Raw genomic sequence first — 13,517 nt, forward strand, 5'->3', positions numbered from 1 at the left:
CCCTTTTCACAGAAAAGGAAACATTTAATAGAACAGGAGAGTGATTGGCAATATTTAGCATCCTCCAGGGGGGCAATTAAAACACCAGAATATCTCTGTTCTGCATTGACATCAGTTAAATCGGTTTTTTCCTCAGTTACCACCGTGTGCATATAATGCAGTGCAATCCTCTATTTTCAGCGTGTGCATTTCCCATGGTTGCTCACCAGAGCTGCCCAATGACAGGTTGGAAATATGCAGGAAGCATATGTGTTCTGATCCTGACCTTCTTTCTGGGGTGAGATTCCCTCTGTAGGCAGTGGAGGCTGAGTTTCAGCAAAGACGTCAGGATGAGCTCTCTGATTCAGCTGAGCTAAAACACAGGCTCCCCAGGGCACAGTCACATCACTGAGCCTGGCAGAGCTCAAGAAGCATTTGAACAATGCTCTCAGGCACTGGGTGTGAGTCCTGGGGCTGTCCTGTGCAGGGCCAGGCTTGGACTCGATGATCCTTGTGGATCCCTTCCAACTCAGCTGATTCTGTGGTTCTGTGACCTGTCTTTGCCATGTTACCTCCATTATATTGCTGCAGATTAAAGCAGTGGAGTACACAGGGCTGCAGTAGAGATATCACCACAGCAAAGCATGGACATGAAGAAACAGGGGATCAAGGAGCAGAAAATTTTGCATTTTTTCCTCTTTGTGGCAAGTGAATGCAGCCCACGCAAAGCACTGCTAAAGGCTCCAAATGTTCTGGAACAGTGTCTGGTGACAAGACTAACAAAGTGTTTAATGCAGAGATCCTCTTCCAGTGACAGATAAAGGCCAAGTGTGGAGTTCATGTTCATAAAGCACATTAATATCACAGGCCTTTATTGCATTATGAACTAATTCAGTTTCACACGCAGGTTATTTGACTAAATCTAGCTTTCTGTTTTCATCAACTGCTATTTAATAAGAGTTTGAAGCAGAAAATGATGGCAAATCATTTTCTAATTTTTTAATTTAACTCTAAGATTGTTCTGATAACCATATTGTCTTGGACATAAACAACAATAAATGCAGATTGGCATTCAGAAAAAGGATAGAAAGTTCTCTAACCACTGTAATTAATATTGCTAGGCTGAATACTTTAAGGTCCCTATGTTTCTCAGAGTTGTGGTGTACTAGCTAAAATCTGTTCAGTCAGGCTGATTTTGGCTTTCATCCACATATATTAATTTTGCCCAGAAGCTTTCCAGAAACTTAATTAAGCTGGCAGGTTGCATTCTCTTATGGTCCATCTTGAGCACAGTCTCATTTTTAAGACTTGAATTAGAGAACATATTCATTTGGGCTGCCTACTTAAAATTCTTAGAGGAAAAAAAAAAAAAAACAAAGGAAAGGTAAAAAAATTGAAAGAAGCCATCTTTCCTTAGAGCATGATTATTTAATTTTCCATGAAAAAGCTGGGCTGTTTGTACTGAAGTGTTTTACAAGCACTCCTTTTTCTAGAAGTGAAGGTGCAGGCTTTGCAGTAAATAACTGGTCAGCTCCTCAGAGAATACACACACTCTGCTGCTGGTTCCATCCTTCAGAAATGCAGTTCATTCTCTGCCATTTTGTGATATACTCAGACCTTGACTGTTTAACTATTGGCTCAGGCCTCCTAACCATTTCAATAAGTCATGAAAGCTTTTTTTAATTTACTTCTAAGCACAGTGAGAGGATGGACTGAATGAAGACTTCAGGTTCAGACACTTTGCACAGTGAGGATTCAGAGCTCATAATTCCATGCAGGAAAAGAAGGAAATGCTAAAACATCGGAACACATTTAATTCCATCTCCAAACCTGTGCACATTCTTTAATTCAGTGACTAGGGACTTTCAGTTATGTAATTTCCTAAGCTTCTTTTTTGGGTTTCCTGAGTAAAGTTCTCTTTTATCCTAAAAGATGATGAATACAGAGCTGGTTAATTTTCATAACTATTTAAGCCAATCACAGAACCAGTGCAGAGGTCTGTGTGTGTGGCAGAACAGGATCCTCAAAGGAGCTGTACTGAAATTGCTGCAAAAAAAAATTTATGTCATTGAGAGTGCCTACTAGAGAGCAGGAAAAACTCAGATATAAACCAAAATAGAAATAATTTACTTTTTACCAAGGAAAAATAACAAAAAGTACTGGGAATCTTTGAATTCTTGAACTATCACCTGGGAATTCTCCCAAAAGGAGGGTGAAAAAAAGGTCAAAAACAGCCAAAGCACAAGTGCTACATTAATAACCAAGTGGTCACTGAGTTCCATGTCAGTTTGCCTCAGTAAGAGTTAATTGATCAGCCTCTGAAATGTTTGAATTCCCAGATGTGCAGAATTGTCTGTAGGAGCATGTCCTAGCATGACTGTGGTAAATGGAAACTCCTGTTGAAAAACTGAGCACAGGCATTGCTTCACCTACAGGTCTACTGTTATCAGCTGCAGAATAAATCATTGGCAAATATTTCAAATAAGCTAATTCAGTGAGTAATTGATGGCATTTATGTAGCTTCCTCATGCTGAACACAAGCCATCAAACAGAGAATAGATCAAAACAAGGAAGCTCTTTGGTTTTCTTTCCCATGAAGTTCCCAAGCCACCTATGTGCAAATGACATGTTCTCTATTCCACCTACAGAGGGCTTAACTGAAAGAAACTTATTCCCTACCCAAAGATCAAATTAAGTCTATTCAGGAAACAAAGTTGGAAACTGAATTTCAAATAATTTAATTACACTACGTAATTACTTTAAAGAATCCATAAAGTATTCATTAAAGAATAGTAATTCCTACCTGATTCCCACCATGACACACATCACGCCTTTGAAACATAAAAATCCTTAAATTCTTTCTTCTGCTGAACTAATGAAAATGTTAAATTACACTAGCAAGAGCCAGCTGAGCAATTGAAACAACCATATCAAACAGATGATTTGGGATGATACAGTAAGTTTCAAGGTGAGAAAACATTATTAAATAAATTGCTAGGGCATGAATGCAATACCCAGTGGTTAAACTCATTGGGTCATAAAGGATTCTAACTATGATTTGTTATTAATGTGTTTTTCTAGCTCTCCAAAACAATCAGTGAAATCATTGGTGAATTTTTGTAGACAACTGTTCTGCAACAGAAGGAAGTCTCACATTGTCATTTAGTTATCACATACCCTTAGAGAATTGTGGCTCCTATCTGTCATTTACATAGCTAAGCCAAAAAAGAAAGAATAAATCTGCATCATCCTCAGCTGCTATTTTGTCGTTCCAGTTCATTGGGTATTTAATTAAGATTTGGAAACCCAGGCTGCATTCTGCCATCCCACTGGAAACACAGCTTGGACATCAAGGGCTGTCCCTTTAGGCCATCAAAGTTCACACTGGCCAGGGGGCTGAGGCAGGGGATGGTGCAGACAGATCCTACCCAGATGGTGCAGATGGATTCCTTCACTGAGGGGGCTTAAATATTGAACTCCATGGACTTGCAGTGCACCTTCCACCTCCTATTGGCCAGATCTACATTTAAAATCAGGCCCTTGGTTTGGGATCCTAAAGCATTTCACATCTGTGCTGCTTGAACTTCACACTCAAATGACAATGTCATCCCCTCCTGGGGTCCCACGTCCCCCTTTCTTGTGACCAGTGGTACATTGATACTGAAAATTGGGCTGATGGGTAAAGAGATGGGCAATCCCAGCTGCCTTTGGAGAACCCTTCTCTCTGCTGCGCATGCAAGAGAGGTTCCCATTTTAGCCAGCTTAATTTAATTGCAAATGTAGCTCCACCATGCCCCAGCACTGCCTGGCACAGTGTGCCCTGCCAAATTATGACCCTCAGGGTTATAAAAGCTATTATCATATCAAGATTTCCAGTAAAACCCCCTGGTTGCCACAGGAGCTGCACACAGTCCCAGGGAGCCTCCCAGAAATGGATGCCATGCATGAGAGCACACCAGAACATCTCCTCTGGTGTCTGTGGGACAGCAGGACAGAATTAAAGTGAGTGATTTTACAAGGGCAAAATTCCTCATGGAGGAAAAAAGTCCCTCATGGTGGCTTGAGAAATTCATGCCAGAAGTGTCTGAAACTGTGACTGTTTCACAGACTCCACAGCATTTTTCCAAGCTTTTTAGGTAACCTCTCAGACAAGACACTGTGACTGAGAAAAAATAGAGAGAAAAGACCTCTTGTGAGAGCCAGATGAGAGATGAATCACAGAATTACAGAATCACAGAATGAACTAGGTTGAAAAAGACCTTTAAGATCATCTAGTCCAGCCTATGAGCTAACACCTCCTCATCACATAAACCATGGCACTGAGTGCCATATCCAGTCTTTTCCAAAACACCTCCAGTGATGGTGACTCCACCACCTCCCTGGGGAGATGATTCTAGCACACAATCACTCAGTAAAGAATTTCTTTCTAATATCTAACCTAAACTTCCCTTGGTGCACTTAAGGTTGTGTCCTCTGGTTCTGTCAGTGCTGCCTGGTGAAAGAGACCAACCCCACCTGAGCACAGCCACCCTTCAGGACATTGTAGAGAGTGACAAGGTCACCTCTGAGTCTCCTTTTCTCCAGGCTAAACAACCCCAGCTCCCTCAGCCATTCCTCACAGTTTGTGTTCCAAGCTCCTCACCAGCCTTGTTGCCTCCTCTGGACATGCTCAAATGTCTCATCCTTCCTGAACTGGCCCAGAACTGGGCACAGCTCTCAAGGTGCAGACTCAGTGTTGAGTACAGGGGCAGAACGAGCTCCCTGCTGCTGCTGGCCACACCATTCCTGATCCAGGCCAGGGCCATTGGCCTCTTGGCCACCAGGGCACTGCTGGCTCCTGTTCAGCACCCCCAGGTCCCTTTCTGCCTGGGCACTCTCCAGCCACACCATCCCAGCCTGTAGCACTGTAGGGGGTTGTTTGGCCAAAATTCAGGACTTGGCACTTGGGCTCATTAAACTTTATCCTATTGGACTCTGCCCATCCATCCAACTGGTCCAGGTCCCTTTGCAGAGCCGTTCTACCTTCCAACAGATCAACACATGCTCCCAGCTTGGTGTCATCTGCAAATTTTACTGATGGTGGACCAATCCCCCAGTCCAGATCATCACTGAAGATACTGAGCAGGACTGGCCCCAGCACAGACCCCTGGATGCAGCACCACTCACCAGCACCTCCTGGCCATCCAGCCAGTTCTTAACCCAGCACAGAGTGCTCCTCTCCCAGCCATGGGCTGCAGCTTTTACAGGGAATGCTTTGGGAGACAGTGTCCAACACATAAAAAGTGAAAAAACAACACAAAATACCCACCAAAACAATATAAATAAGTTCCAAATCCACTAGTAAATGCACCAAAAAATGACACCAAAAGCCAAAGCTAAAAAGCATCACAGTGCCAAAAGCCAGCCAAAGGTGCCCCAAACCACCAAAACTGTCAAATAATGAAAAATATTATTAAATGCCAAATCCACTCAAATATATTCAAAATATATATAGATCCAAAAAAGAAAATAATTATAATATTTTTAAACAGTAAAAGAAAATGCAATAAAGAGAAATATAAGTTCCAAAAATCAGAAAATGAAACACAAATAATAGTAATTACCCCCTCCTGAATTCCTGCAGAAAAGCCACACCAAAAAAAAAAACCTCAAATGAAAACAAATGTGAAAATGAAAAAAAATCTATATAATCTGCAAAACTGCAGAAAAAAACCAAACTAAAAAAGTGGGGTTTTTTAAATTACAAACTGATTTCACCAAAAAAAAGCCTAAAATGCACAAAAAATGCAAAATGCAAAGAAAGCACTGTGATGAAAAAAACGATCTATAGTGCAAGCAAGAAAAGCCATGTTACACAATAAAAACACTAAAAAATGCAAAAATCCCTCTCAATGTTGCAACAATAGCACAAAGGAGCCAATAATAACACCAAAACTCACCAAAAAATAAACAGTGGCACAACTAAATTGGAAGAACTCTGGAATAAAAACCCACCAAAGAAGTCTGCCAAGAACATGAAGTACAAATGCCAAAACCAATTGAGGATCTTTCCTGTTTCCTTTATATTTTAATTCTTCAGGCTCACCCTGGGTCTGCTCAGCTCCATGACTACCCACAGCCAAACAGGCTCCTGTGCCACTGAGAATCTTTTTTCTAATGTAGCAAAACAACCTTTAACTGCTATTTTTACATAGCCTGGACAGCAGGAATGACTGACTCAAGGACACACATAGAAATCTGGGGAGTCAGAGTTCAGAAAAAAACAACAAGAATTAATTGAACAAATGTTCAAACTCAACTAAAACCAGACATGTCTCACTGTGGACTAAACCAAGACTGCTACTGATTTTCAAAGATGTTGAGCCAGCCCAAGGACAACTTTTTGGAGGCAATCTGCCACAACAGAGGCTGTCTGCTTCTTTCTTGCAAGCTGAAAACCATATGGTTTGTTTTCCAAAGAAAGAGGGCTGGTGATAAGCAAAAGTAAATGGTTGCAAAATCTCATTTGTTACAAAACACCTCAATTTTCATAAAATTCTCCTTGGATTCTATATTTTTGTTAGAGGCTGGACTTGAAACATTCCCTGCATCTCTATCAGAGGACAGGCAATAGATAGTAATGCAATGTAAATGATAAATAACAGCCACAGGAAAGATGTCAGTGCTGCAGCATATTCTTAAATATTTCTGTATGCTGCAGGACAGAAATACACAAAGATTTAGCAAATCCCAGGAGAAAAAATTCTAGTACATAAGAAAACAGTATAATATGTTTATCATGTAAATTGCCTCAGTAAATTAGCCAAACTATAAAAAAAATAGTATTTAAATCAAGACTGTTACTTTTCCATTTTTGTCTCTTCACCTAATTTATTTTGGTTATTTCATATCTTTGCAAATCTCTTCCTAATTATGCAGACTCACAATCTGACTAAAATCACAAAACACAGAAAGTGTCTATTACTAATGATGTGAAAGATTGCTTTCTGTCTATATTTGTTGTCCTATTCCCTATGCAAATTCCCTTCAGCATGCCTGGGAAGATGCATTTGTCCAAGTGGTTGTGCCATTACTTGTTCTGCAGACAGATTTGTATTGCACCATGAAAGTGCTGCAATCTACAGACGTGATCTCTTCTGTTTGGAAGGAACAGTTTGGAAAAGATGGTTTATGGACTGCTTAACTCTAAGATATTTTGATTTAAATAATTCACCAAGCAGAGCACCACCTTCTCTTGGCATAAAACTTCCATAGGGCCTTCAGGAAATGACAAAACACAACCATTTCCAAATTAATGAAGGCAGCATTGATTCCTTACATGTGAGACCAGGAGGTCAGCAGCAACGTTTCAAGGGAATGAAGCTGAAATATATTTTACTTTCTGGCTTGTGTCAGGACTAACACTGAACTTCTCACAAATAAGTGGGCACTTGCTGCTGATCACAGGATCAATTTACTGAGGTCAGTGTTGCCTGGGTCAGAGCAGTCTGTGGTCCAACATCCCAGAGCCACGGCACACAAGGAAAGTGCCTGAATCTTCCTAGAGAAAGGTGAGGCTAAAGCATAGTTACTGCAGACTGATAGCAAGCTGAATTAAGATAACTGATTCATTACAGGTTTTTCTTGTTGTATATAAAAGCCTAAGGAGAATTTTCATCCTGTGCTGCAGCTACAATAAAAGACACTTTTTGGAGTGCTTCAAAACTTCCAGAAGGACAAGAAAACTACCAAGAGTTTGGCCCTGAAATTTAGCAGTTGTTGCATTTTGCTGCCATCTACCATTCCAGTACAAATGGAACAGCTTATCTGTACAAATTGCTAAAATGTGCTTTTACATGCTGTATCAAAAACCTCAGGCTTCACAGCACTGGCTCAGCCGAAAATTTCTGCAGTTTCCTTCCCTTCACTCACTGCTCTCCCAAATGCTTCCTCAGTAAATCAAGACACCAGGCACAAAAGGATTTCTCCAGGCCTCTACTTCCTTTTTTTTTTTTTTTTTTTTTTTTTTTTTTTTTTTTTTTTTCAGTGAGGCAGAACTACTTTCAGCAGCTGCTCAGAAGCTGCTACAGATCAGCAGGCAAATGCTGCCATGGCTGATGCTCTGTTCCCTGGCTTGGAGGGGATTCAAGCAGGTTTGAAGGCACCGTGGTTTAGATCCCACAGAGAGGGCACATAACTATCCATCACCATTGGCTGATTCCTACAGATGTGATTGAGACCTCCAGCAGGCATGCAATCATGAGCTGATTGCCTATTCCAGGATTTATTTTAGCTGCTGTGTGTCAGGATCAAAAATCCATGGTCTGAGTAAAGAAACATTCAGCTGTAGCTCTTAGGCTTTAACTCCTGCCACCAGCTGGGGTTCAGAAGCTTTCAGTCTCCCAGCCGTGTACAGGCTGTCTCTGTTTATTGAGGGTTCTTAGTTTAGAGACTTCCTCTTGCCACAGCAGCCAATAATCTGTCTGCCAGAGTTTCAGTCATGCTCTGCTTCCTCTGGACCGTGTTCCCAGACTGCAAGCTTCTGCTGTGACAAGAAATCCCTAATTCGAACATTGGATGACTAAACACAGCTCAAAACCCTAATGAATGCAGAGGAGTTTGTAACTTCAGTTTGGATGATAAACTCTTGAGGTTAGATGTTTATTTAAACTTTAGAAACCTCTCCTAACATTGTGTTGTTTCAAAAATATATCTGCTGCCCCTGAGACCTCTTAAAAAATCCCAAGTCCATCTTCTACCCAGAAAATCTTTAAACATTCACAGCAACTGCATGCCATCTCCTAAATTAAAGAGAGTTAACAAATTTAGCAATTCAAAATAATTAATGACAGGTTTGCTCCCTGAGATTCAGCAGAGGAAGCTTGTCCTAACTTACACACAGGTATTTGCATGTGCATCCTCTCTGATTTTCTCTTTTGATCTCTACAATCTCAACATACCTGTGGTCATAACACCTCTACAAGGTAGAAGCAGAACTATTTCTAGGATAGCCTCCTGTTATCCTGATTTACTGGACCAAAAAATCTTTAAAAAAACAAACAAAAAAAACCACATCAACAACAACAAAAAAACCACACACAAAACACACAAAAAATTAACACAACTCCAGGTGGTTCCAAGAATCTGCATCTTGCATACATACACTCCAGTTTTAGCAAAAAGTAGACTTTCCCATATTTAAGGGTTTCAAAGACATTTTGAAAGGAGCCCAGAGTTGACCAGAAAAACTCAGTTTTACTAATCCTAATGTTGTGCACTAATTCACTTTTGAATTCACCTTGCACAGTCAAGGATTTGATTTTCAGAAGGGAGCTCTTCCTAGCTGTATTTTTCCACTGGAAATTTGGTTCCATCAGGTTAGATCAGTGACTTAGAGATTTAACAGAGCAAGAAAGACAATATCTCAGTGAAAACTCAAAGGGATCTGCTGGACACGAGTAAGGAGAATAAACCCTTTCCCCATTCTATTACACAGAGCTTGACAAGGAGATGTTGAGATAGCAATACAGGGGAAATAGCAACAAAGTCTGATTCCTCCCTAAATCTTTAGTGATTTTCTTCTGTAGAAATCATTGATCAAGGTCCCTGAGATGAGCAAAAGGAGCATTCCCAGGAATGGGGCTGTCTGTCCACATCAGGGCAGATGACCCTCAACATATGAATTTAAAGAGGAGTAACTGTGAGACTGCATTGTCACATTTTATTAATATTTTGTAAACTTCAGTCATCCAGACAAAACACAAGTTTACAAAAGCCACTGTAGAAGTAGCACTTCTCTGAAGCATTTTAAACATTGGGATTTAGGCAGGTTTGTTTATGGAGACCTTAAATTAGGGGGTTTATTGACCCTGAAACTGCACATGAAAGATCAATACTGATCTCACAGGGCAGAATTCAAAGTGTTTAGGGGCTGACGTGCCATCCATTCAACAGTAAGGATGTCTAAGAAGCCTAACTCCTCAGACATGTTGACAAACAGATATATTTTATTTACAGTGTATTTTATATGTTTTTATATGTGTGTATAAATATAGTTCTATTATGTATCTTCTGCTCCTAAAATTAGAATAATAATGCCAAAAGAAAACAGAAAAAATATACTCAAATAAACAACAGGGAGCATTTCACATTAAGTTAGATTCTTCCAGCACCTGACCTTGAAGTAGAGTTTCATTTAACAGTGAAATCTTCAAGTATAATGGATTTTAAATTAATGTTTTTCTTCTGCTGACTATACTGTGTAGCAAATGACACAAGTGCATAACACAGGTTCATTCACTTTCACCACTGCTGTTTGCAGGGGATTTAGATGCAGCAGCTGTGGGGATATACTGGGGTATTAGAATGACTGTCAGGCCATATAAATTACCTCAGAAAGTAGATGGCACCTCTAATTAACACGTGAGCCATCTGAAACTGTTGCTCAGACTTCAGTGAGAAAGGTGGAAAGTTCTCAGGGTCTAAAATTTGGCTATTACACAACAGATAAATCACTCTGCATAAAAATTTCCAATGCTGCTAATTATACACTGAGAAATTTAATGTGTACATACAATATATGCAATATACATAAATACCTAATTTAATATACAAAAACATATGTACTAAGTAAAACACATATATATGCCTGTGCATGTGTATATATGTGTATATATATATATGTATATATGTGTATATATATATGTATACATATGTATAAACAAAAAAAGGAAGGAACATACAGAGAGAATTAGGGTCACTGGCTGGATAAAGCAAGAGTTCAGAACACTTTGATGATCAACTTCAAAAGGGCATTCTGGAATTTTTTACCACATTTTTTTTTATATGCCATCCATCAAATATTTAATTTCTTTCACAACCAACACATGAACCTGCTGAATGAGATGATTCATAAATTCTACTTCAAATTACCCTGCATTTCAGGAAATATTTTCCTTTACACATTTCCTGGTACTTGGGACTATGTGTTTTTAAACACAAGGTTCTGGGATGATTGCTTCCAAATTCAGAAAATCAAGGAGCTCATTATGCAAATGAAGAATCATCTGATAACTAATCCTGCTGTACCTTATTATAAAATATAACCAAAATAGACAGAGTATAATATTAAATACAAATTACTGTTAGAATAGTATGAATGCTAAGAAATAACTTCCACATAGATTTAAAGTTGCATAATACTAGAGGAGCTGTTATCAAGCCTCACAAATACTTAATTACAGATATTTTGCAGAATTTGCATTATATTATCATCATATTATAATGTGGCAATTGGGGTCCAACATTTACAGGTGTATTATGAAAAGGGTTCTTCCTACCTGGTAGTGGAAAGAAGAACTGAGTAAGAACACTGTGGCAAAGTTTAATTGAAATCTTGTTAATACTTCAATGCATCATGGTTTGAGTCATTCAATTTTAAGCAGATAAAATTTAAGACATTATAATTTTTAAATTAATAAAATAATCTTCAATCTCCACTGCAAGCCTCATCTTTATCTGCTGCTTTTCCTTTTATAAAGCTGTAGTCTCCATGGGTATGGAGATGCTGTGGAAAAGTTAACAATCAGGGCTCATCTCTCTCTAGAGATACTTATCTGGTCTGTCTCATGGAGTTTTTATGATTTTTTAGCTATGTATAGATAAACTTGGCTCACAGCAAAATAATCATAATCACAGCATCCTTTTGAAAAGTTCTCTAACTTGTTTATTGACAAGGAACTGGTTGGCCTAATTATAAATGATTATCCCCCTGGGTAGAAGGTTAGCAGCAGGCATATGCACAAATGGCCACTTTCCTGCTGCATCAATTAACACAAAAACACAGAGTTTCATTATCTCTGAGGGTCAGCTTCCTGCAGCACGTCATATCGTGGTCATATCTGGATTTAAAAGGTTTTGCCTTTGGGAGCCATATAATTGTTGGACAATATATATTATCATTTTGCATTCTATAAAGAAAGAGCTAAAAGTCTGTGTAGAGATGGAATTTGGCTATTGCCTGTTCTCAGGTGTCAGAGGAGCTCCACAGAGGGTGGGAACAGACTCAGCTCTGACCTGGGCCAGCACATGGAGCCCATTGGGGTCATGCTGCAGACATCTCAGCTGCACAGAAAGACCTGACACAGGGCTGGTTTCACTGCTCCAGTTCAAAACTCAGAGTAGCAGAAACACACACCTTGCAAATAGTGGGAAGAGCTCTCTGCCCCAGCAGCTCCTTTCAGGGATCTCAAGAACTTTCCCAGCCTGATCTAAATAGACACTGATGAAACCCAGAGGATAACAAGTGACTGAGGGAGACAAAAGGCAACTGCAAACTAACATCTGCCCTTCCCTATGGCTGCAGTTTTACATGCATTTTGAATGCCCAGTCAGAGTGCAGCAGACAATGCCTCATCCCACTTAAACTTACAACCTTTTCTACCCTACCAGCCTGTAACCTAAAGCTGACAGGAATTATGAAGCTGAAATTTGAAAATCTGACTTTTGAAAGATTTGATATCTTCCTGGCTTCCAAATGAAATCCTTTGGATGACTCTTATACTACAGTAGATAGCATCCACCCCAGCAAGAATGCAGAAAGAGATGGAAAGCTTTCTAATGGTAATTCTCTGTACCCTTTCACATGGGAGTGAAACAACAAGGAAAAACAAAGCCAGAGCCATAGGAAATATAGATCAGAGTGGGACACACATTGTTCCCTGATCCTGCACAGTTCTAGGTCGTCCATTTAAACTGTCTCACCCAGCAGTGTTAATTAAACAACCACACTCTGAAGTGTGATAGGACCCATCCAATCATTCCATGGTTGTACACCAGTCCTGCAGAGACAGGAGCTGCTGACAGAAGGGTGGAGGATGTAAAATCTGCTCTACCCATTGGCAATGAGCAATAGGAACGTCTGTCCCCCAAATGTCTACTGAAAATTCAATCTAGCTTCAAAAGTTGGAAAAAAAAATAAAATAAGGCACTTTGGAAAATTTCATGTGAAGCTTGGACAGCATTGAAATGACCCCTAAATAGAACTACTTTAACTATCTAATATACATTAATCTGAAGAAACTTGAAAATTGAGTTCATTCAAACTTTTTTGATATTCTAAATCTGTCATGTCAGGGCCTAAAAGAGTTCATATTAGGGTATCATTCACCTGGTAACTCATCATAGGAGCCTCAATCCACTGAGGAGCCACTAGACTGAAGTCCAGTGTGTCAAGGCTTATGGAGAGAATGGATTTCACAGCCCATTGAGTCAATGGATGGAGCAGTTTCAGTCTGCTGGGTTAATGTGGGTGCTGCTGACACACAGTGAGTGCTATTACAGCATTAAATAGCCTTACTAAACTTTTCATGAAAAAAGCACTTCATATTCAGAATGTTTTCCAATTATGATAATTAAGTTTTGTTTTTCAGAAAAGGAATAGCAATTCATTCATACTGTAAATTATTTGCTAGATTTACCACCTAAATTAAAAGGGAAAACATTTTTCTTCAGTTATGATAGCCAAGAGAACCTGTCTTAAAGGTCAGTCTTGCATATTT

This window comes from Erithacus rubecula, assembly GCF_903797595.1.
Source record: "Erithacus rubecula genome assembly, chromosome: 15".
NCBI lineage: Eukaryota > Metazoa > Chordata > Aves > Passeriformes > Muscicapidae > Erithacus > Erithacus rubecula.